Here is a 23,540-nt window from a genome sequence, read left to right as displayed (position 1 = left end):
CGGGCCGGACCCTGGGTGGTCCGCAGAGAAGTCCCAGGAACAGCTGTATCCTTTATAAGGAGCCCACCTGGGCTTTGATAAGAAAACACCATTCTTCACTGAAAAGCATCTGAGCCTTTTCAAGAAATGGCAGTGTAAGCAGCGGTCACAGAAAGTAGAGGAAGAGCAGAGGCTGGGACATCTCACACCCAAAAGCAAGGAAGTCCTCAAAGAATGATGGGAATCCATCAAAAGCGCACTAAATTCTACCAGTTTGAAGACCAGTGTGGCTTGCAAAGTTAAGTAGGTGCTTATCCTACAACATGCCTATACTACTTTTAGGGGTTTACCCAATAAACTGTAAGACATATGTACTTGAAAAATCGTTGTAGCTTCACTGTAGCCAAATATTTGAAATGTCTATTGGGAGCTAAGTGGATGAACAGATTGCGATAAATATGTAGAATGGAATACTGTTCAGTAGTACACAGGGGAGCGTAACTGGCAGAACATGGCTCATCTCAAAAACACAAAAGCTAGCGACGTTGTTCGTAGTAGAGTGTTTGCCTACAGTGCACGAGGCCCTGTGTTCAAGCCCCCACATGGCAAAAATGTTATGAAGGAACCGGATGCAGAGAAATCTTTACAGAATGAAATTTTAGAGCGGGCACAACTGACTCACAGTAACAGTAAACTGATCTTCCTTTGCAGGGGTGGGGGGTGGGGGGGTAAGGAGATTGACTGCAAAGGGGCATAAGGGAACTTTCTGAGTCAGATGGGCTTTGTGGGTGTTTATGAAGATAAACATTTGTCACTCACAAGGCAAAACATTTAAAATGCATGTACTTTGTTTTATGCAAGTTCTATCTCAATACTGATAGTTTAAAAAACCAAAGATTCAAATAGATACTTTACTAAGGAGTATACCCCAGCTGGGCACTGTGGAGGCAGGAAGACCAGGAGTTCAATGTCAGCTTCAACTACATAGTAAGTCTGAGGCCAGCCTGGGCTTCATGAAACCCAGCTTCAAAAAATAGTCAAGTACGGTAGCACTCATCTTTGATCCCAGCACTTGAGAGGCAGAGGCAGGTGGATCTTTGCGTTCAAGGCCAGCTGGTCTAGAGAACAAATTCCTGGCCAGCCAGATCTCAAAGTGAGACCCTACCTCAAATCCAATCAGTCAAATAGCCAATCAAACAACCATCAAAAAACATATCCAAGGGGCTGGAGAGATGGCTCAGAGGTTAAGAGCACTGACTGCTCTTCCAGAGGTCCTGAGTTCAATTCCCAGTACCCATGTGGTGGCTCACAACCATCTGTAATGAGATCTGGCTCCCTCTTATGTGTACATAATAAATAAATCTTTTAAAAAAAAAGAAAAAAGAAAAATACGGGCCGGGTAGCAGTGGCGCACACCTTTGATCTCAGCACTCGGGAGGCAGAGCCAGGCGAATCTCTGTGAGTTTGAGGCTAGCCTGGTCTATAGAGAAAGATCCAGGACAGGCACCAAAACTACACAGAGAAACCCTGTCTCAAAAAACAAAACAACAAAAAACAAAACAAACAAAAAAAGCATGACCAAACAGCCATAAACTTATGCACAGGTGTTCAGCTACCTTAGCAATCAAAAAAAAAAAAAAAATAAAGCAAGAACACACAATCACACTATGTACTGCCTGTAATAAATAAAATGGTAAAGATTGCTAATCCCAAGTTGTTGAGGTTGTGGAGTAATTAAAATTCACATACCTTCCAGATAGGAGTGTAAATGAGTTTGGCATTATCTACAAAACTTGGTTTATAAGATGAACCTATTAATGAAACCTAAGCAGTTTTTGGCAGACACTTCCTGTATGGCAGTCCCCGAGCCCATGTCTGATTTCAGCTGCAGCCTTGGCCAGTTCCCACTCTCTCTTCACTATGACGTTGACCTAATGTCCACCACACACCTGCCTCACTCTCCTGCAGGGACTTCTCTGATAGCAGATTGTAGGATGGACCTGCAAACAAAGCTGTTAAGTCTAGGGGCATCAACAGCCTGGGGCCAGCCCTCAGGTGATGAGGAATTCCTGCAGTAGATAAGGTTCCTCTTTAAAGTGGTCTCTTCCAGGAAGCCCTCTGCATGCTTCTCCAAGGTTCCCACACACTCCCCATTGGCTTTCCCTCTTTCCCACACCACTCCCGTTTTCTGGGATCACCTCCTAAGTGAATAGTGTTGTTTCCAAGTATTTATCACAGGCTCTGGTATTTTGGAAACCCAAGCTTAGATAATTGATAGCCAAAATGACTCTACTCTTAGGATGCAATTCTGGAACTTTTTTTTTTTAATTTATTTATTGTGTATACAGTGTTCTGTCTACACATATGCCTGCATGCCAGAAGAGGGTACCAGATCTCATTATAGATGGTTGTGAGCCATCATGTGGTTGCTGGGAATTGAACTCAGGACCTCTGGAAGAGCAGCCAATCAATGCTCTTAACCGCTGAGCCATCTCTCCAGCCTGCAATTCTGGAACTTAATAGTCACTGATCAGATGGCAATAAGGGTCTCATTGTTGATAGCTGAGTAGTGATAAAGTCCCTGGTACAGTGTGTTATCATAAGGGCTAAGGCTCTTTGCCTGATGCCAGACTGGAAGTACAAGTGGAAGGAAGAACTGAATCATATCATAGGTATTGACAAGAAGGTATGGTGGGGAAACCTGCTTGCCACCAAGCCTGATGACCTAAATTGTTGTATGGAAGCCACATGGTAGAAGGAGAGAACTGACTCCGGAAAGTTGTCCTCTGGCTTCCACACACTCACTATGGCATATGTGACCCTCCCCCACAAATAAATAAGTAAATGTTATAAAAAGGAAAAAGAAGTCCCGTCATAGTCCTAGCCTAACACGGGGATTCTCAATCTTCTATTCATTTGTCCTTTTAAGAAGAAAGAAGAATTAAAGCTGTCCTAGTTAGGGTTCCTACTACTGTGATGAAATACAAGGACCAAAAGCAAGTTGAGGAGGAAAGGGTGGCTTACACTTCCACATCATAGTCCATCACTGAAGGAAGTCAGGGCGGGAACCTGGAGGCAGGAGCTGATACAGAGGCCATGGAGGGGTGCTGCTTACTGACTTGAGCCCCATGGCTTGCTCAGCCTGCCTTGATTTAGAACTCAGGACCACCTGCCCAGGGGTAGCCCAACCCACCGTGGACTTGTCCCCCCACCCCAGCCCCCATCGCCCCATAATGGATCACTAATTAAGAAAATGCCCTACTTACAGCCAGATCTTCTGGAGGCATTTTCTCAACTGTCTTTTCCCTCCTCTCAGATGATTCCAGTTATGTCAAATTGACATAAAACTAGCCAGCACAAACGCTTTCCTACTCAGATAAATTAAATATTAAATAATAGAGTTTTTAATCACACAGTACTGAGCTCCACAGGCCACACACCATTACAGTATCTAAAAATCTTCTGCCTATGTATGTACTAGATTTCCACAGAGAAATCTCAGCCCTGCTGAGAAATAGTGCTCTAGTCCTTGAGTGATAGAGGGGCAGTGTCACAGATCACCTAGTTGGTTATGTTTTGTTAGCAATCTTGAGAGTCTTGAAGAAATTTCAGGTTCAGGTCATTCACTCACCTATCAACTCAGGACATAATGTGAAATCCAGAAAATTTCCATGGAAGACTGAAAAACAACAAACCCCTTCTTTTTTGGCTGCTGGGAGAGCAGACTATGTTAAAAGTTATGTCCTGAAGGAAGAGCTGTGTGTGAAGTGCCATGCCTGTAGTCCCAGAACTCAGTGTGCTGAGGCAGGAGGATCTTGACATTGGGGCTCTGAGCTATATACCAAGACCCTGTCTCAAAAACAAACAAAGAAACACAGTGCAATAGGGTGCTAGAGATGTCTTGACTATTTGCTTCAGCAGGGTTTTAGGGACCACATAGCAAGTGATATCTAACAATTGGGGTGGACAGATTAGGGTGTGTGTCTACCTCTAGCAACCACCCCTTCCACTTTCCTAACATAGAGGAGCCCTACTCTTGATGGGAGATTAATTTCTTTTGACTGGGGAACAAACTAGTCCATGTGTAGTGGCCTAAGACAATACGCACTCGCTACTTCACAGCGATGTGGTTCAGAAGGGCAAGATGGATGTGTGTGGGTTGAAACCGAGGTGCAGGGAGGGCTGAGTTCCTTTCTGGAGGATCCAAAGGGAGACTTGTTTTCTTGTATATTTTGAAATCTGCTTTCGGAAGCAGAGCAGTTCCTATCTCAAAATCCTTGTTTACTCACATCTGCAAAGCACTTTGTCATGGAGGGCACGACTTACTGTTCCCAGTGGACAGAGTGTTGACAGTCTGGAAGAGCTCCGCTTGCGACAGTGTAAAGATAGTGTAGATTAGGATAAATTTCCTGGGTTGTGATCCTAGGATAAATTATGCTCTGTGCATATGCCTCAGTTTCTCCATCAAAGGGCAAGGGGAACAGTATGAAACCTCAAAGGGTTGTTAGAGGTTTGTTTAGGGAGATAGTGTTAATGAAGTGCTCAGAAGTAGCATACAGTAAGCATTTATTAAATACATTTTTTTGATATATGGTCTCTGGATCTCAGAGATTTGCCTGCCCCTGCCCTTTGAATGCTAGGATTTAAGGTCTATGCCACCTCAGGCCACTAAATATATTTTTAACAGGTCAGTTGATGCTAGGTAACAAGCACTGCTCCAAGTGTGAGAGATACAGAGAGGATATGACTTGTGGAACTGATGGAGTCAGGTGTACAGTTACAGTTACTAGACCCTGTCCTGCTTGGGATAAAAGGGCTAGACGAGGTGGTGCACTTGGGAGGTTGAGGCAGGTTGACAGTCACAAATTCTAGGCCAGCCAGGCAAGAATCCAGAAAGTTGGAGGGGGGCAGGGAAGAAGAAGAAAATAGATAGATGTGGAAGGCTTTTGATATTGTTAAGTTCAGGGAACCTTAGAAATATTAGTCAAGTTCCTAAATTGATGTGATATTGGAGTTTCATTTTGTAGAATGAATAGGTGTCATTCAGTCAGATAAGGAAGGACTCCTTGACAGGAAGAAGAAAGTTGAAAAAATGTTAGGTAGTGTTCTGATGTGGCCGGAGCAAAGGTAGAGTATAAGATGAAACCAGAAAGAGTATAAGCAGCCAGTCTGTATGTGCTGTGTTCAAGTTTGGACTTTATCCTAGAAGCAATAAAGTCTCTCAGACTGTTTAAACGGGAAGGAGAGCACTAGTTTTGAAGCTTTATAAAGCTGCTCTGGAAACCAGAGAGCATAATGAGTTAGATTTTGAGAGACTAAAGGTTGCTTCTGTTGCCTAGGTGATGGTGGTGAATAGAGAGAAGGGCAAGGGTTTGACAACTTTTTGCAGTTTACAAGCCGGAAGCACAATTTGAAATGAATGTTGAGAATGAGGATCTGGCTTAGAGGACTACTGGATGGTGGTTCATTTGCTGAGAACAGGAACGGAAAAGGATACCAGAAGTACCCATTATTTTCAAGGACAATGCATGCTAAACTGCAGCTATTATTATTATTATTATTACTTTTACTGCTATTATTATTATTGTAAAGCTGAAGCTTAGGGAGGCCAAGTTAGGATAGCCAGGTATTACTTATTATGAAGAAATTATGGGTTAGGAATTTGAAGTCTTAACTTGAACATCTGGGGTGTGAAATAAGGCTCTGAGTTTCGGCTCAAGAGTAATACGGTCTTGGTTTTGGACGTACTGATTCTGAGGTACAGCAGGACATGCCAGTAAAGAATGCTGTTTTACAAGTATTGAGAAATACAGAATTCGAGCTCAGGAGAAAGGTTTGCGTCAAAAGTAGCCTCGGTGATGGGAAAAAAGCGGGAAAAAGAGCCTATTTTTTCCCCACGTGAATTCAATATAGCTCAAACATCTCGGCTGTTTCTTCTCCCACCCTTACCCTGCTCAGACTTCCAACCTCAAGACAGACAGAAAAGTAGATGTCTGGCTCGGAGCTAACCCGAGATCCGACAGTTTTCACACATTCAGCTCTTGGAGAGCTCGGAGATGCGGTGGTGCTTTGTAAACAAGGGGCTAACCGCGTTCCACTCTGACTACACCCTAACCATTTTATACAGCACCCCAAATTTCAAGGAAAAACGCCGGTTCAAAGTGGAAGACTGTCCGGGCTCCTAGCCGAAACCCGGCCCCAATGACGTCACATGGCAGCCAGGTGATCCTCGGCCTTTGGCGTCAAGCGCTGATGACGTCATCCCAGCGCTGGGCCTCTCCCCCCGGCCTTGTTGGCCCGGTTCACGTGGGTCTGCTCCCGCCCCCTCCCACCTGCGGGGGGCGGAGGCCCGACGGAGGGGGCGGGGCCGAGCCGAAGGAGGCGGGGCCTGGGCGGGGCTGCAGGGCGCGGCGGCAGCCAGCCCGGCTGCATACAATAGCAAGGCTGCGGCTGGGGCCGAAGGTACGGCCGCACGGTGGGCGCCCCTCACCGCTCGCCCACACCCTCCCGTCCCACTTCACCCTCAGGCTGCACGGGGTCCCCTCCGCGATCACCGGCCCTTCGCAGTCGCGTCTGCCCCCCTCAGAGCCCGCGCTCGCCACAGTCTCCTCCGAGAACGCTCCCCTCAGCGAGCGCACCCCGCCCCCTCGCAGTCGCGGCGCGCCTCCTGCTCCCCGCGGCCCGCAGCGGCCCGCCCTCCGGACCCCGGGCCTGAGGGAACCCGGCGGGAGCGGTGTGAGGAGAACGCGGGGCGGCCGCCCGCGCACACTCCCGCGCTCTCTCCGGGCTCGGCCGCCGCCAGGAGGAGGAGGAGGAGGAGGAGCAGGAGCGGAGCGAGCGCAGAAGGTGAGAGCCGGCCCCCCGCCCGGTGCTCCCCGCATCGCGGCGTCCGGCCGGCCGAGGGCGCGGGGCTGGGGGAGCCGCGGGGGCAGGGGCGCCAGGTGAGCAGAGGCGGGCTCCGCCCCGCGAGGCCGACCGGCCGCTCCCTCCGGGCCAACAAAGGCCCCCTGTGCCAGCTCCAGTGCGACCGCGGGTTCCCGCAGTCGGGACACTGGGGGACCCCGAGGGCGGGCGCTGGCGGGGGAGGGCCCACAGGTCCCGGTGCCGGACTGACTCCCTCCGGAACTTCGGGGTCCTGGGACGCTGAAACTGGCCCGCGACGCAGACGTTTAGTAAAGCAGTGCCGTCTTAGTCTCCGTGATCGGTCCCGGTTTGGGAATCACTTTTCGGGTTCATCGTCTTGAAAAATAAAGGCTGGTAGTAAATGACTTGTGCCGCCCCTCCCCCACCCCAGGAGTACCCCGTAACTTGGGAAGTTCCGCACAGACTTGGAAAGGAGAATGAGAATCATAGTTTTTTTTTTCACGCCCATTATTATTCCATTTCGAAAAGCAGAATTATTCCAACCATCACTATCTTGGGATCTTTTAACGGTAAACAACACTGTGAGTGTTTTGGAAGAATACTCGACAATTATTGGGTGACTTTAAAAAAAAAATCTTGTAACCTAGGTTCCTTATGTTAAACCCCTTGGATAATTATCTTACGCTTTACAATATTTCTAGAAAAGGTTAATAATCAAATTACTACTTTTAAGAATTGTTCTTGCGAAGAACTTTTGTCCCTATGTTTAAGGGTCGCTCAACCCTGTCAGGAGGAAAACAGCAGTACAGAGATCCCTCGTTAGGCATCAGCTCCTCCTGTGTGACCTTGAACAGGTCACTTCCAGCCTTAAAGTTCCTAGAGTTTGCTATTAGTTTTCAGAAATAAGAAGCTAGCTAGCAGTCATCTACTCAGCTTTCAAGATTCCACTGAAGAGTACTCCCCACTGTGAAGCCTTTGCTGGCATCCATCCATTCTGCCTCCTTCCCGGTAGAACAGACTTCTTCCCGTTGGGGCTCCTAGAGGTCCACAGAGATTTCTTCTGTCTGTACTTGTAACACATTCTATTTGGAAATCCTAAATCAGGTACACTCGAACACAGCCCACCTCAACTAGAAGCTACTTCTCAAAAAGTTTTGGCAACTCAGACCCTGCAATATTCCCTGAAGCTTATTCATACTCTTACCTATTACATGAACTCATGGCTTGACCTGATCAATTTGCTCATTTATTCATCTGTTTATCCAACATTACTACTAGAATCTGGAGTGCTACAATGTTTCAAGTTGCCTGCTAGGGTCTGTGGATTTCAAGTGCATCAATACAGGCAGTCTTTGCTCGCCAGACCAAGAGCTCAAAGTTTAGTGGATGAGGTAGACATGTAAACAATGAAAGCCCTCTGGGGGACTCCAGTTGTGCAGTAATTGAGGTTGCTGGACCTGTCTTACAAGTCTTGTCCTGGCCAAAGCAAGTCCTTAGGGAAAGTGACTGGCCCCTTATCTATGCGTGCACTTGATACAAAACTCATCATCCAGTTCAATATATATTTTCTGAGTACCTGTTTTGAGGCCTTGTCCTAGGTTTGCAGGAAGCTGTGCACCTTGAGGGGTCTTTGTAAAACAAAACTGGTCATATCAGTGCTTCCTATTCCCCACCCCTCCCTTTTCACAGTTGAAGGGTCAGACTTTTTAGGATGAAGTAAGAAACTCCTGGAGTCCAGACCATTACCTGCTTTTGCAGCCTTAAACCTTGTATGGTGTCTCCAGCCCCTTTTTCTAATTCCTTTTCTGTGCGCTGCTTTGCCTGGAGTGCCGCTTTCTCCCCCTTACTTGCCTGTAGAAGAGTTCTTTGTTGAATCGCTGAGAAATAGTCCCTCTTCTCTCCTTTTCCTCTTTTGGAGTAAGCTGCTCTTCTGTAGTCCTCTCGGTAATCAGTTGCAGTTGGAGTCTGCACCTTTTCCCTTTAGCTTCTTCTTTCTCTTTGCTGTCCTTCTTTCCTCCCCCCTTACCCCCCTCTCTTTCTGTGGCACTAGGGATCAAGTGTTCTACTGCTCAGCTACCTACCCAACCCCTCTCACACTGAACATTTTACAATTTTGAGACGGGACTGGCCTTAGACTCATTCTGTTGCTCAAGCAATGAACTTGTGATTCTTCTTTCTTAGTTTCCTAACTGGGAGACCACTAGGTTCAGCTGCTTGGGAATCTGACAGGGTTTCTCTGTGTGTAGCTCTGACTGTCCTGGAACTTGATCTGTAGACCAGGCTGGCCTCAAACTCACCAAGGGTCCACCTGCTTCTGCCTCCCAAGTGCTGGGATTAAAGGCGTGGGCCACCACCACCCTTTGAGTGAATCTTTTTTTAAAAAATCTGTTTATTTATTTATTGTGTTATGAGTGCATGCATGCAAAGGTATGACTTGTATGAAGATCAGAGGGCAACTTTTGGGAATTGGTTCTCTTCTTCCTGGGGATCAAATTCAATTTATCAGGCTTGGAGGCATGTACCCTTTCTTGATGGACTGTCTTGTCAGCCATATATATATATATATATATATATATATATGTTTTTAAAAATATTTTCTTAAAGATTTATTTATTTATTATGTACATAGTGTTCTGTCTGCATGTGTGCCTGCAGGCCAGAAGAGAGAGCCAGATCTCATTACAGATGGTTGTCAGCCACCATGTGGTTGCTGGGAATTGAACTCAGGACCTCTGGAAGAATAGCCAGTGCTCTTAACTGCTGAGCCATCTCTATCGCCCCAGCCCTATATATTTTGAAATTTTATTTATTGTTATTTTGTGGAGGTCAGAGGACAGCTTTAAGGAGTTGATTCCGTCTCTCTTTTCACAGTGGGTTTCAGGGGCGAAACTTAAGGTCATACTCATTAAAGCAGTGACTTTTTTTTTTAACCTGTTGACCCATCTCCTTGGCTCTACATTTTATTTTGAGACAGGACAAAGACAGGACCTACCTAAGTTGCTCAGGCTGGCCTTTGAACTTCATGTATAGCTTAGGCAGTCCTTGAACTTGGAATCCTGCTTCTAATTTCTGAGTAGGTGGGTTTAGAGGCCTGTCTACTAGGCCTGTCTCTGTCTGTGAATTATTTGAGGTCAGGATATATTTAGATTTAGTGTCTAGAAATATTACTGGTACTTTGAATAAGTGTTTGAATGAATCACTATGTGAATGAATAAAAGAAACAAGTCCTGTAAGGCTCATGAGCTAGGTTACCTCATCTTTTGGATGGAACAATTAGTTGTCAAGGGTATGGTCCCTGGACCAGCAGTGTCAGCATAATCTGAGAATTTGTCAGTATATTAGTGAGTCTCATCCCAAACCTACAAAATAAAAAAATCAGGGTCAGAGCCCAGAAATATCTGCTTTATTAGGCCCTCCACGTGACCCTGATGCTTAGTAAGGTGGGGAAATCACTACAGAGATCTGTTTTTGGTAAAACCAGCACGATGTCCTCCATTTTTCCCTCCTTCCCTCCCTCTCTCCCTCCTTTTCTTCCTTATAGTATTTAGACCCTGACATTCCCTTCTGTTTATACTCCCTGCCTCCAATCTATCTCTTGCCACTAGAATGAAAGCTTCTTGAGGGCTGGAAGTTTTTCTGTTCAAGTTCATTGCTTTAGCTCAGTGCCTAGAAGAGTGACTAACCACAGCTAGCACAGACACTCAAATATTTGTTGGATGAACAATATGATTTAGTCCTGCTATTTACTGCCAGCTGCTACATTGGGGTTTGGTTGAAGAATAGTTTGAGTGAAGAGTAATCACATTCCAATTTGCAAATCCAGAAGAATTTGGGGTATTCATTTTAGCTTTGGCCACCCTAGCTACCTTCCTCCCCTCCCTGTGTTTTGTTATTTTTAATTTTTAGTATTACATGAAACAGGTCTGGCTATGTAGCCCAGACTGGCTGTGAACTTGTGCCAGCCTTCCTGTCTCAGCTTCTTGAGTGCTGCGCTTACAGGCATATGCCTGTCTTTGCTGCCTTTCTACAATAGGAAAAACCTACAGGGTTTTTTCACTTAGAATATTGTTTTAGCCATGACCTGAAAACTTTTGAAATATTCTACGCCAGGATTCTTTCTTGAGACTTTGCAACTTGGTTTTGTAAGTCTAAAATGAGCTCTCAAACTTTTGAGTCTGAACTTGAACTGTCTCAAGTGGTTTTTGTCTTTTTCTAGTGATGTTTAAAACTGTATAAAGGCTTACTTGATTCCACACAACAATTTCTCTTCCTTATGAAGCTCTAGAAGTGTTTTGTTTCACTTTCTTTTTTTGTGTGTATGTATGTATTAGTTTCTTGTGTGTTTGTAGGTATGTGTGTGCATTTGTGGAGCCATAAGTCCGCTGAGTGTCTTCTTCAATTGCCTCTCTACTGTATTCTTTGAGACTTGGGTCTCTCACTTACTTGAAGCTTAAGAATTCAGTTAGACTGGCTGGCCAGCAAACCCTGGACATCCTTTTGACTGACTCCCCAGTGCTGGGATTATAGGTTTCCCACTGCTCCCAGTTTGTTACAGAGGTGCTGGGAATCTGAGTTCAAGTCCTCGTGCTTGTATGGAAAGCACTTTACTGAGTTATCTCATCAGCCCAGTGTTCTTGTCACTGTCTTCTTAGCCTAACACAGGATACCCAGTTTTCCCCTTTCCTAACACCCTCTGGGAAGAGTGGCTTCATTTATTCATCCTTTACCTTATAAACAGTAATTGGGTTCACCTCTGCCATTTTCTGGGGTAGATATTCAGCTATATATAGGGTGTAACCCAAGCCCTTAGGGCAGTATTGAAATGAATGGATAAAGAGAGGGATTTGATGGTAAAGGTGAGAGAAAGCTGCTTTGTGCCCCCCTCAATTTACAGATAGGTTATTAAGCAAGTATCATTTTAATAAACATACTTCAGAAATCATTTTGAAGCTGGGAGTGGTAGCCAGTATTTTTAAATTATAGCAAGTGGGAAGTGTTTTTTTTTTTTTTTTTTTTCCCAACCCTCAGAATAACCATGTATGATAATTGCTGGTATCTCAGAGATAAAGAAGCAGAGGGCTTATAGTGGTAAAGGAAACAAACTCGTTCAAAGATTTGCTGCATGTCAATGACAAGCCTCAATTCCAGTCCACATCCACCTGGCCCCAGAAGCCATGGGCTATTTTCAGTTTCCAGGCTGCTTGAATTTTTATGCGTCAGGGTATAGGAATATTTTACAAATATATTGCTGTTAGAGTTAAAATAAAAATTTCTTCATCTAGCCTGCCCTTTTTTTTGTGCATTAGGAAGAGTGATAAAGACAGATTTACAATCATGTACAGTCAATGATTCATGTGGGAAAAAGGTTTTTCCCAGGTGCCATTTTCTTCAGTTTTTACAGTAGCCCTGTATTCCCATTTTATGAGTTAGGAGACCGAGGATCATCGAAATGTTGATTTGCTTAAAAAGCACATCATCAGCAAATGCCTGAATATTGATGTGAAGCACATTTTGAAATGCTAGGTATAGTACCTTACTTTTGCCACCATCGTGTTGACTTTTGAACTCTATCCATCTAGACTCTGGGACACTAGGAACATCCTTTTAGGTTGCTTCCTAGTTTCAGTTTCTTACCCTTAAGAAAATCCTAACCAAAGAGCACAGTTTGAGCTAGAGAAAAAAAAATTGCTGAAAATTTTATGATAGCATAAATTTTATGAAACAGAAAAAAATTTATGTTAGCAGCTTGAATATAGCATTTCTTCTCCTGTCTCATATATTTATTAATGTTATGCACTGCCCTTGTCTTAAGCCTTTTGTCAGAAATAACTTTCTCTTCTTTCTTAGAACCCCTCTTTTTTTAAAAAATAATTTTTCGTGTTTCTGTTTTTGATGCCATGCATGTTTTATGACCCTCTAGGTTATCCTTTGTGGGCTGGCACTCAGTTGGTAGAGTGCTTGCCTAGCACATATGAAAACCTGGGTTTGATCCCCAGCACCACACAGAGCCAGGTATGATGCTGTATGCCTGTAATTTACAGCACTTCAGAGTGGGAGAGGATCAGAAGTTCAGGGTCATCTTTGGCTACATAATGAGTTTGAGGTCAGCCTGGTGACAAGAGACCCTGTCACAGCCAACCAACCAGATTATTCCTAGTCAAGGATCTTGAAGTAATGAGTCTAGGAAGAACTAGGGGTTCTTTAATTCCTCATTACTATGATTTATTATTTTTAAAAGGCAAATTAGTGTTTTTAAATAGTTTTTTTCTTTGTTTTAAAAATATTTATTTTTAGTGTGGTGGTGGTGGTGGTGGTGGAGGTGGTGCACGCTTTTAATCCCAGTACTCGGGAGGCAGAGCCAGGCAGATCTCTGTGAGTTCGAGGCCAGCCTGGTCTACAGAATGAGTTCCAGGACAGGGACCAAAACTACACAGAGAAACCCTTCTTGAAAAACCAAAAGAAATTATTTTTATTTTACGTTTATAAGTGTTTTGCCTGCCTGTGCCAGAAGAGGGATTCTGATTGCCTAGCAGTAGAGTACAGCCTACTGTGAGTTCCTGTGGGGGTGCTAGGAACCGAACCCAGGTTAAGTTCTCTTAACCTCTGAGCAGTCTCTCCAGCCCCTCATTAATGTGATTTTGTGTGGTATTGATTAATTCTCTAAAATTGATCCAAGTCTGAAGTTATAAAAGTGCATTATGTCTTGGCTCTTATTCATGGAGTCAGGGTTAAGTAATTTGCATATAGCCTTGGGAACCCATTCTTATTTATGGAGCTGAAACAGCTCTGTCAAGTTTCCCTTTCCCTTTCAGGCTGAGTAAGTTCCAAGAGGGGGTGACAAGAATGTTTGTTCTCTGTATAGAATCTGCCTTTTGAGTCTTTTGTTATGATAAACGATGATGCCAGTGTCTGTGTGCTTCCACCGTCTTCTGTCTGTACAGACTGGATCTTTAGGCTCAGCTCTCCTTTTTCCCCGTCCTGTTCCCACAAAGCTGAGGCTGTGTCTTCCTGATTTACACCTTTGTCTCCGTAGTTCTTTGTGTGTTACCACAACATCTGTTGCTTCATAGGAAGGAATTGGATATCAAAAGGAGAGCACCAAATCTGAAGTTACACAAAAGGCAACTTAGATACTTACTTAAATCTCTAGGTCTTCATTTAGAAAAGAGAAGAAACTCTTAGCTCACATAGTTGTTGTGAAAGTTAAATTAATGTTTGTGTAAATGAATTGCAAGATTTTGATCTGTAAGATATTAGGGTGATGTACTTAGAATTTATGTGTAGGTAAAGGTTTTTAATTTTGATTATGTTTGAATTACTTCTCAAGATTAATAAAAACACAGCAGTCTGTCTTAAGTTTACTTTAACTCTCTTGGTGTGTGTGTGTGTGTGTGTGTGTGTGTGTGTGTTTTAAAGATGGGGTCTAATGTGGCCCATGGTGGCCTCTAGCTGTGTAGCAGAGATGGCTTTGAATTTCTGATCCTTATGCCACTACCTAGTGATTGTGTTAATATACCTTAGTTAACTCTATTTTAAATGTTTATAGATGATTCTAATATGCAAACCTGGTCACAATAACAATATATTATCTGCTGTAAATGTCTTAAGTACTTGTTACATAAAAATCAGTGGTTTATTGCTATTTGAAGTTCACTCATTTGCTAATCACATTCTGTAATAGGCATTGTCTAGGGGAAAACAGACCAGTATATAGACAGTTACGTTCTCTTGAGACAAAAATGACACATTAAGATATGTGCAGGTGCTATGTGATATGAGAAGGGCATCTGCTCCACTTGAAATGGGGAGGCTTGTCAAGCTGTGTTAAAGGAGTGACACTGTAGATGAGGTCTCAACTGTGAGCAGAGGTTAGTAGTACAGAAATTGTGGAAAGGGGAGAAAGAGAGAAAAGAGTTAGGAGGGTCAGAAAACTAAAAAGCTTTTTTTGGGAGGCCTGAGTAGTTTAGTATGTGTGGAAGATAGAGCTGTAGATGGGGAATGGTGAGGGCAGGGAGAGAGACAGGACCCAGATGATGAAATGCCTTTTGTGTGATACACAAAGGTACGTTCACTCTATGGCTTGTATTCGTATTCTTTTACAGTTCTCTGGATTAGTTAGGACAGGTGCTGTTTCATCCTTATTTTATAGAAGAGAAAACAGGGAGGTTAATTGAGTTGCCTATAGCTACATATGGCCTAGCTAAAATTTGAAGACAAATCAGTCTGGCTTTTGAGCTCGTGCCTTTTTCATTGTACCGTAGCTGGTTTACACCTTTACAGAGCTCGAGGATCAGGAAAGCAGCATGAGTATGTGCAGTTTGTAAGCTACAAAGGGCTTGGCTGGTATTGGCTCTTATTTGGGACTTTGTGGTTGGAGCTTTTATTTTTCCATAAAAATATTAAATGATTTTGTACTTACAATTTACTTTATTTTGAGACAGGGTTTCATGTATTCACAATCTTCTTGCGTTATCTCTCAAGTGCTGGGATTATTGGCATGGGCTGTCACTCTCGGCTTAAAGTTCCTTTGTCTCATAGTCTGTGGACATTTCTTAGAATTCTCCTTAATCTCCAAGCTCTTCCCTCCCCCATTGGAGTTGCTAACCAGGATCCAATAAGCTAAAATATTGTCAGCTAATTACTCTTCCAATTTTAGTGTCTAAGTCCCCTTTGTTTTCGTTTTATGAATATTTATTTTATTTATTTGTTAAATTTACTTGCTTTTTTTTTTTTTTGAGCATTTGGGAAGCAAAGACAAGTGGGTATCTGTGAATTTAAGGCCAGCTTGGTATACAAGTTCCAAACCAACTAGGGCTACACAGAGAGATCCTGTGTTTAAAAAAAGAGAGAAAACAAAACAAACTGGAAAAAAAAAATTCAGATTGGGGCATAGGTGTTGAGGTATTTGGTATAATTGGACAAATTCTTGATTCTTCCTGTCACTTGGAGAATTACTGTTTTGTTCTCTATATTTTTTTCATTTAACGTCTCCCCTGGAATTAGATTAGCCCAGAATCTGAGGGGTTTGTCTTGTGACCAGTAATTTTCTGTAGTTCAGGTAATTGGGCCCAGGGTTTCAAGCGCTTGCTCTACCACTGAGCTATACTCCCAGCTCCTCAGAACAGACTTTGCTTGAATAACTGAAGATGTTACCCATTCAGTGGTTACATAAGAGTCAATAAGAAGCCAGGTAGATACAGTGGAAAAATCCACAATGATATACTTTTGAAAGTCGAGGTTTCTTTAGCAGTGTAGAGATTTTACTCACACATACGGACTTGTAAAGGCATACATATGTGTATGTTCATGTATGCATATGTTCATGAGCTCCTGTTGTGTGACACAAAACTTTTCCTGGGGAGACATAACATGTTTCCTCACCTTAGATAGGGATTCCACAGAGAACAAAGTACAGATACCACTAAAGTCCATCCAGCTTGATTATCCAGTGAATTTTATTGGTGTTCCTGTAGGGTAAAGGGCCAAGGAAAGAACACCCTGCCCCTGACTTCACCCCAAGCACCTGGGCCAAGGAAAGAGCACTCTCCCCCTGACTTGACCCCCAAACCTAAGACATAGGCCAAAGGAAAAACACCCTGCCCCTGGCTTGACCCAGAGCTTCCTGTTGTTCAGTACTTTCCTATTAAGCTCACTGTACATGCTCCAAAAACCCTATAAAAGCCTTTCCCTCCATCCAGCCCTCAGTTGTTTCTGTTCCCAGTCAGAGGCAGCAGCCATTCTGGGTTTCTCTCCAATAAATTGCTTGTGTGAGGTTTGTTTCTTGTGGTGTGACTGTGGTATTCTTTGGCTCCTGACTGCCAAGATGCTGTTGTGTTGGGAAAACCCTTATAGTTACTTACAGCAGTGTGGGAGAGGGTTGACTTACAGGAGCAGAAATGACTCAAAGACCCCAGGCCCCCATCACCAAGGCCCACCCAGTATGGATGACAGCTCACAAAAGTTGGTTAATCTGGAGCACACTGCACAGTCTGCAGGCAGCTCAACAGGCAGGAGAGTGTCATTTCCAAGAGACTCTGGTCTGAACCTCTTCCCAGCAGCTTGGCTGGTTTCTGCTTCTTCCAGGCAGCTGGTCTGATCTCAGAGTCTTCTTTACAGCTCAGATTCCTTTTGCTGCTCAGCTTCCTTTTGTCTGAGGGGTCTCTCAGCTTTTATTGCATACTCTGGCAGGGAGGGATCTAATGAATCTGGTTAGTTTCAGGGACTTCCTGAATCCATTTTGAGTAGTTTGCCTTCTGATTTAAGGAGCTTCTTGCAGGATGGAGTGTTTCAATCTTAGAGGAAACTGTTACATACAGCTCCTGTATATCTAACCTATTACTTAAATTCTATGTTATTTCACTGTATTTGCCTATTGCATGCCTGTCCATCTCCCAAACTATTCATATCTATATTATTTTGAAGCATTTCAAAATAAGTTATAAACATTAGTATTTTACCATTAGACATTTTTAGGATTCATGTTGTTTGTTTTCACAGAACATACTCATATGCTATTCTGTGGTTTTATTTGATTAATGGCTGTCTGCTCTGCTGGAACCTAAGCTCCAAGGACTCAGTCTTTTTTTTTTTTTCTCGAGACAGGGTTTCTCTGTGTAGCTTTGTGCGTTCCCTGGAACTCACTCTGTAGACCAGGCTGGCCTCGAACTCACAGAGATCCGCCTGGCTCTGCCTCCCGAGTACTGGGATTAAAAGTGTGTGCCACCACCGCCCGGTTCCTGGGACTCAGTCTCTTTAAAGCATGACTACTTAAAAGAGAATGAGGTAGGTTTTTTTTTGTTGTTGTTGTTTATTTGTTTGTTTTTTTGAGACAGGGTCTTGTGTAGCTTAGGCTGCCTTGAACTGTCTGTGTAGCCAAAGATGACCTTGAACTCCTTGATCCTTCTGTCTTTACCTCTCAAGTGCTGAATTACAGCAGGCACTTGACATTCCCTGCAAATGAAAGTAGGATTCCTTTTCTGTTAACTGTTGTGCTGGAGCCTGGTGTAGAGTCGGTGTTTAATACCATGTTGTGACTGAGTAAATGAAAGTGGAGGCGGCATACACTGGAGCCCACGTGACTTCTTGAGTAAGAACATGAGTTTAATTTTTCTCCAGCTCAACAAACATCAAAGAATTCTTGTGTATTTCTCCTTTGGAGCTCCTCCTGCGCTTGGGAGTTCTTTCTTACTTCTCCTTAATCTGTGTTCACACTGCTTTAAAAAAATACTTTAATATTTGTCTAAAATATGATAGAGGTTGCTAAATAGATGACTGTTTGGTACAAATACCTCTGACATGAGTAAAAGTTGAAGACTTTCCTGATGACATCTAGGAGTAAAAATATTTCAAGGCCACCTCCAGCTATTTTGCCATTCTGGATAGTTCTTTACTTCATTTGAGTTGAGGAGTTAACATACTATTGAGACCTTTGTAGCCGACCTTCTAGGTGGCAGTTTTGTTTTGTTTTGTTTGGTTGCACATATGCTAGATATGAACCTTATAGCTGCATTTGCGGTTGTATTCTGAGGGCCAGGCCTTTTATCCCAAGGCAGGACTTCAAAATTGGAAGTTCTTTTATATTAGTTTTGGGGTGTTTGTTTCTTTAAAGTACTTTACTCCCCCACCCCCTTTTTGCCAAGGTATCTGTGTGTTTCCATTTGGCTTTACAACTTTACAATCTAGATCCTCCTGCTTTAGCTTCCAGAATGCTGGGATTATAGCCAGGTACTACCACACCTGGCTTAGTGTTATTAACTTTCTTCTGTTAAAAGTAACAGATGGCTCAGGAGTTAAGAGCATTGACTGCTCTTGCAGAGGACCAGGATTCAATTCCTAGCACCCTAGCACAACTGTCTGTAATTCAAGTTTCAGTGGATCCAACTCCCTCATACAGATAGACATGCAGGCCAGACACCAATGTACATACAAAACAAAAGAAAACAAACAAACAAACAAACAAAAAAGAAAACGAAAAGATCCGGGCCTGGGGCTCTGGCATAAGTAGAATGCCAAGTTCAGTCCCCAGCACCACAAAAAACCAAACCAAAACAAAAAAAAATCCTAAATCCTGTTTTAGCAGCACTATAAAAAAAAAAAACCCAGAGCTCTATTTTCCAAACTATGTCTTGTTACTACTAGAAATTTAAATAGTTTGAATAAAAACCTAGAGAAGGAGATGGGTGTGGCAATGGATGCCATTAATCACAGCACTGGAGAGGCAGAGGCCAGCCTGTTTTACATAGTGAGACCCTGTCTCGACCTCCCTCCCCCACAAAAATCCAGATAATGTTTGCATGATGTTTTTTTGATGTATCATAATTTCTAATTTTCCTTTTGTGTTAGTTCCTTTTCTGTTGCTGTGATGAAACACTATGAATAAGGACAAGGCAAATTATAGAAGAAAGTTTATTTGGGCTTATGGTTCCAGAGGGTTAGAGTCCATGATGGTGCAGTGGAGGCCCCAGGCATGCAAGCAGGAGCAAGAAGCTGAGAACTCCTTTTTAGAACTGCAAGCTTGAAGCAAATGAGCAAACTAGAAGTCACAAGAGTCTTTGAACTCTCAAAGCCTGCTTCAGTGACACACTTCCTTCAAGAAGGCCATACCTCTTAAGAGTCACCAAACACCACCAAGTGGGGACCAAGCATTCAAATGGGGGGCATTTTTCATTCACATCATCATACCTCTCAACCTCTTTCACCACCCTTTCAGTTTATTTATTGAAGAAACCACATTATTCTGTAGGTTATTCACTTCAGATTTTGTATCCTATTGTTAAAACAACTTCTTTGGTCCTATATATTTATTTATTTTTAAAACTATTTTAATTTAATTTTATGTATGTAGTTTGCTTGCATGTATGTCTGTGTACCACCTGTGTGTCTAGTACCAGAGGAGACCAGAAGAAGACATCAGGTCTCCTGGGACTGGAGTTACACATGATTATGAGCCTCCGTGTGGGGCCTGGGAATTAAAGCTGGGTCCTCCGGAAGAGTAGCCAATGCTCTTAACTGTTGAGCCATCGCTCTGGCACCCCCTTTGTATTTCTTACAAAGGCATAGCTGGGTTTAGAAGCCCAACTCTGCCCTCCTTTCCCTCTTTCCTCTTCTACCCTCTTCCCCCCCTCTTCTCTAACCAGGACCTCACACGTGTTAGACAAGAGCTGTAGCACTGAGTCACATCCCCAGAAACTTGGTCAGATTCAAGTTCATGTTCTTTGTTTTGAACTAGTGCCACATCGTTGTTATTAGTGTGTTCTTTCATCAAGAGGCTCGTGATTCCTGGATGTCTCTCATTCTGAGATGCTAATAGCTGTAGAATTTCCTTTTGTTCTTAGATTGCAGGACCTCTCAACCTTTGCCATTCTTGTTGAGTTCCTTCTTTTAAAAGTCTCCTGGGCTAGCCAAATGACTCAGTACTTAAAGATGCTTCCTGGCAAGCCTGAAGACACACACACATACATACATACAAAATAAGTAAATAAAATACATTTTTAAATAGACTTCCTTTCCTGGGTGTTATGGCATATATGCACTTAATAGTCCCAGCTACTTGAAAGAGGCAGGAGGATTGCTTGAGCCCAAAAGTTGGAGGCCTGTGTTAGTATTATTGTTAGATATATAGAATAATTCAGTTGTTTTAAAAAAAATCAGCATCCATGCATTCCTTTCTGCTCATCATTAGGTCTGTTCTCACTCCTTTTGTCAGTATATGCTTTTTTAATGGCAATATATTAATAGTATATTAATATATATATATCATCTAATAATATGGCAGATTCTAAAATGGAAATTGAAGAATTTTGTGAAGCTGAAATATAGTAATTCTGGAAGATGGCTTGAGCCACACACAGAAACCCTTGACAGGTGAAAATTAGATAAGGTTAGACCACTTTAAAGTTGAAGAGATTGTGTACAGTTAGTATGTTTAAGCTAAAAATTTAAATACAACTTGAAGGAAGGTTAATGTGGGCAATAAGACAACAGGAATTCAGAAAGACATCTATTTAAGTAACAAAAGATTAAAAGGAACCTGGGAGAAAATGGTGAAGATCTTAAATATTTTTACAAAATTGATCTTATCTACATATTTTGGAAATTAAATGTGAAATGACAGATGTTCTTTAAGATTTTTGTTAGTGGCAATTATAACTTAAATTTTAGTAATGGTGATGAAAAATAGATTTTGATTTATTTTGACAGATTATTAAAACCCCTTTCTTCCAATCAGTTTACTTTTCCTTTTTCTTTCTTTCTTTTTCTTTTTTCTTGTTTTCTTTTTTGGCAGAGGAGGGAGGTATACTAGAAATTCTGGTTAACTTTAAGTGATTTTTTTGGGGGGTACTCGTTATCCCTTGGATAACAAGAAGCCCTCTAGAGTTTGATGGTTCTGTTAGGTATAGTCCTCTGAGACTGGGATAGTCTTTATTGGTTATATTCCTGTGGTGCCTGATAAGTGCATAGTGATCAAGGAAGAAGTGAGAAACAACTGAAGGGATTTGGTACTATGTGGTCCAGGGCCTGTATGGCAGAAGTATGGTAGACTTTGGCTGTTAAATGTTGTTAGGTCCAAATGGAAAACCTCTTATTCTTCTTTTTGTTCCTGCCTAGTATGTGCTTTAATATTCAGAGTCTGTTCTCTGCTTTAGTAGCTCTTGGTCTCATTGTAATTCTTGCTGGAGATGGAGATGGAAATGAGAAAGGCTTTGGGCTGCTGCCTGGATAGCCACATTCATGAGAATTTAGCAATGCAAAGGGACCAAGTGCCTTGACTGACCCAGCCGGTGCCAGGTCAGCCAGTCATTGCTTTCCTGCTCTCCCTTTGTTCTCTGCGCCGCCATTGGCCTTTTGTCTGCTGGAGGTTTGTGCTACAGCTGTTTCTACCAATTAATGTAACGCTAATGTGCCCCTTAGTGAAGCCATGGACACACATGGTTCCAGTCGGTGGGTAAGAGCTCCATAACCTTCAGAATATCTTTCCACTAACAGTTGGACTAGACACCTGAAAATATTTTCATATTGTTTTTGAAACCATAGAAACCAAGCTGAACATGCTGTTTAGATCTGGGATCTTAACTCCTCATTTTATTTAAGAAGAAAGATAAGAAAACACAACAAAACAAGAAACCAAAAAGGGCTCCTGCCAAATTAATTTCATTATCTCATACTTTAACAAAGATGTCTGATTTAAATTTTATCCTCTCTGTATTGTATAGCAGTTAATCTTCTCCCCCTTACCTAACTCTTAGGCTGTGATGCTGCCATTTCCTGCTATGTGTTATGGGAGTGCTAAACTCAGTAGTTTCAATTTCTTTACCCTTAAAATGGTACTGACCAAAGCTGCTTATAGGTTTGCATTAGGATTATATGATGTAGTAATTATATTATATAACACTTAGCAGATTTTGACACATAACAAATGCTCAACAGATGCTTGGCCATCATTCCAGGTTAAAGAAGCAGCTGGAATGATCGATCTTAAACAACAGTGCCTAATTTATAGCTATGTGCTTGAAACCTTTCTTCTTAATTCTTCAGTTAGGATTCAAGCCTTATGAAATCCAGGACCTTATCTGCTTGCTACCCTGAAGTATCCTTAGCACCTAGAAAAAATAATTTTTTTTTTTGAGACAATAGTTTCATATAGCCTGGGCCATCCTTGAACTCATTGTATATGTAGCCAAGGATCTTCCTGCCTTTAACTTCAAATGCTGAGATTACAGGTAAGTAACACTATGCTCAGGTTATATGATTCTGGAGATTAAGACCAGGGCCTCATGCATGCTAGGCAGGCCTTCTACCAACTGAGTTATATCCCTATCATTTTATAGAACAGTTTTCAGTGTAATCATAGATGTTTAATACATACTTATTTTTTTCTTTCTCTCCCCCCTCTTCCTTTTTCTTTGAGACAAGGTGTATGTATCCTTTGTTGGCCTGGAATTCATTATGTAGACCAGGCTGGCCTTGAACTCTTAGAGATCCCATCTGCTTCTGTCTCCCAAGTTCTAGGATTAAAGGCTTATGCCACCATGTCCAGCTCAGTGAATTTTTTTGAATGAGTGTTTTCTAAATAACATCAAGGTTTAGATACTGCATTGTCATTGGTACTGTAATTTTTTTCTTTTCTTTACAGTTCTTTATATGAATTTGTACTTTTTAAAAAGCTTTGGGCTGGTGAGATGGCTCAATGGGTACTTGCTGCCAATCCCCACAACTGAGTTTATCCCCAGGATCCACATGAGAGAACCAGCTCCCATGACTTGTCCTTCAACTTCCACGTGTATGCTGTGGCACCTGTGTGCCCACATACATACATATGCACACAAAATAAATTATGTTATGTCTGATCATTTCATGTATCATTGTAAGCCTTCAAGAATGAGGCGGTAGCGCACACCTGTAATCCCAGTACTTTGGATGTGGAGGCAGGAGAATCAGGAGTTCAAAGTCATCTTTAACTACATAGTGAGTTCCAGGCCAGCTAGGGCTGCTTGAGTCTCTATTTCAAAAAACAAAAGCGAAAACAAAAACAACCAACACGCCCACAGCCTAGCCCTCAAAAAAGTGAAAACCTGTGATCTTTGCTGTAAGAATCTTCCCCATAGCTCATAGTGTGGTATTTTTTCTACAATTTTGAAGATTTAGTAAATATTAACCATTAGTTATAAAGATCACTTGGATTCAACTTTAATTTATTA

General features: G+C 42.5%; 1 protein-coding gene across 2 annotated transcripts in view; it reads left to right on the top strand.

Moving 5' to 3' along the window:
• Positions 1-6,404: 6,404 nt before the first annotated feature.
• Pak1 (p21 (RAC1) activated kinase 1) overlaps positions 6,405-23,540 on the top strand; it is a 114,532-nt gene continuing 97,396 nt past the window's right edge. For both annotated transcript variants that reach the window (XM_052760501.1, XM_052760499.1), the window contains exon 1: positions 6,405-6,825. The gene's annotated coding sequence lies outside the window, so the exon portion shown is untranslated. The remainder of the gene's footprint in view (positions 6,826-23,540) is intronic.

The sequence above is a fragment of the Peromyscus californicus genome, unplaced genomic scaffold, assembly GCF_007827085.1.
Source record: "Peromyscus californicus insignis strain IS unplaced genomic scaffold, ASM782708v3 Scaffold_4__1_contigs__length_199733344, whole genome shotgun sequence".
NCBI classification, from domain to species: Eukaryota; Metazoa; Chordata; class Mammalia; order Rodentia; family Cricetidae; genus Peromyscus; species Peromyscus californicus.
This window is presented reverse-complemented; position numbering and strand designations above follow the sequence as displayed.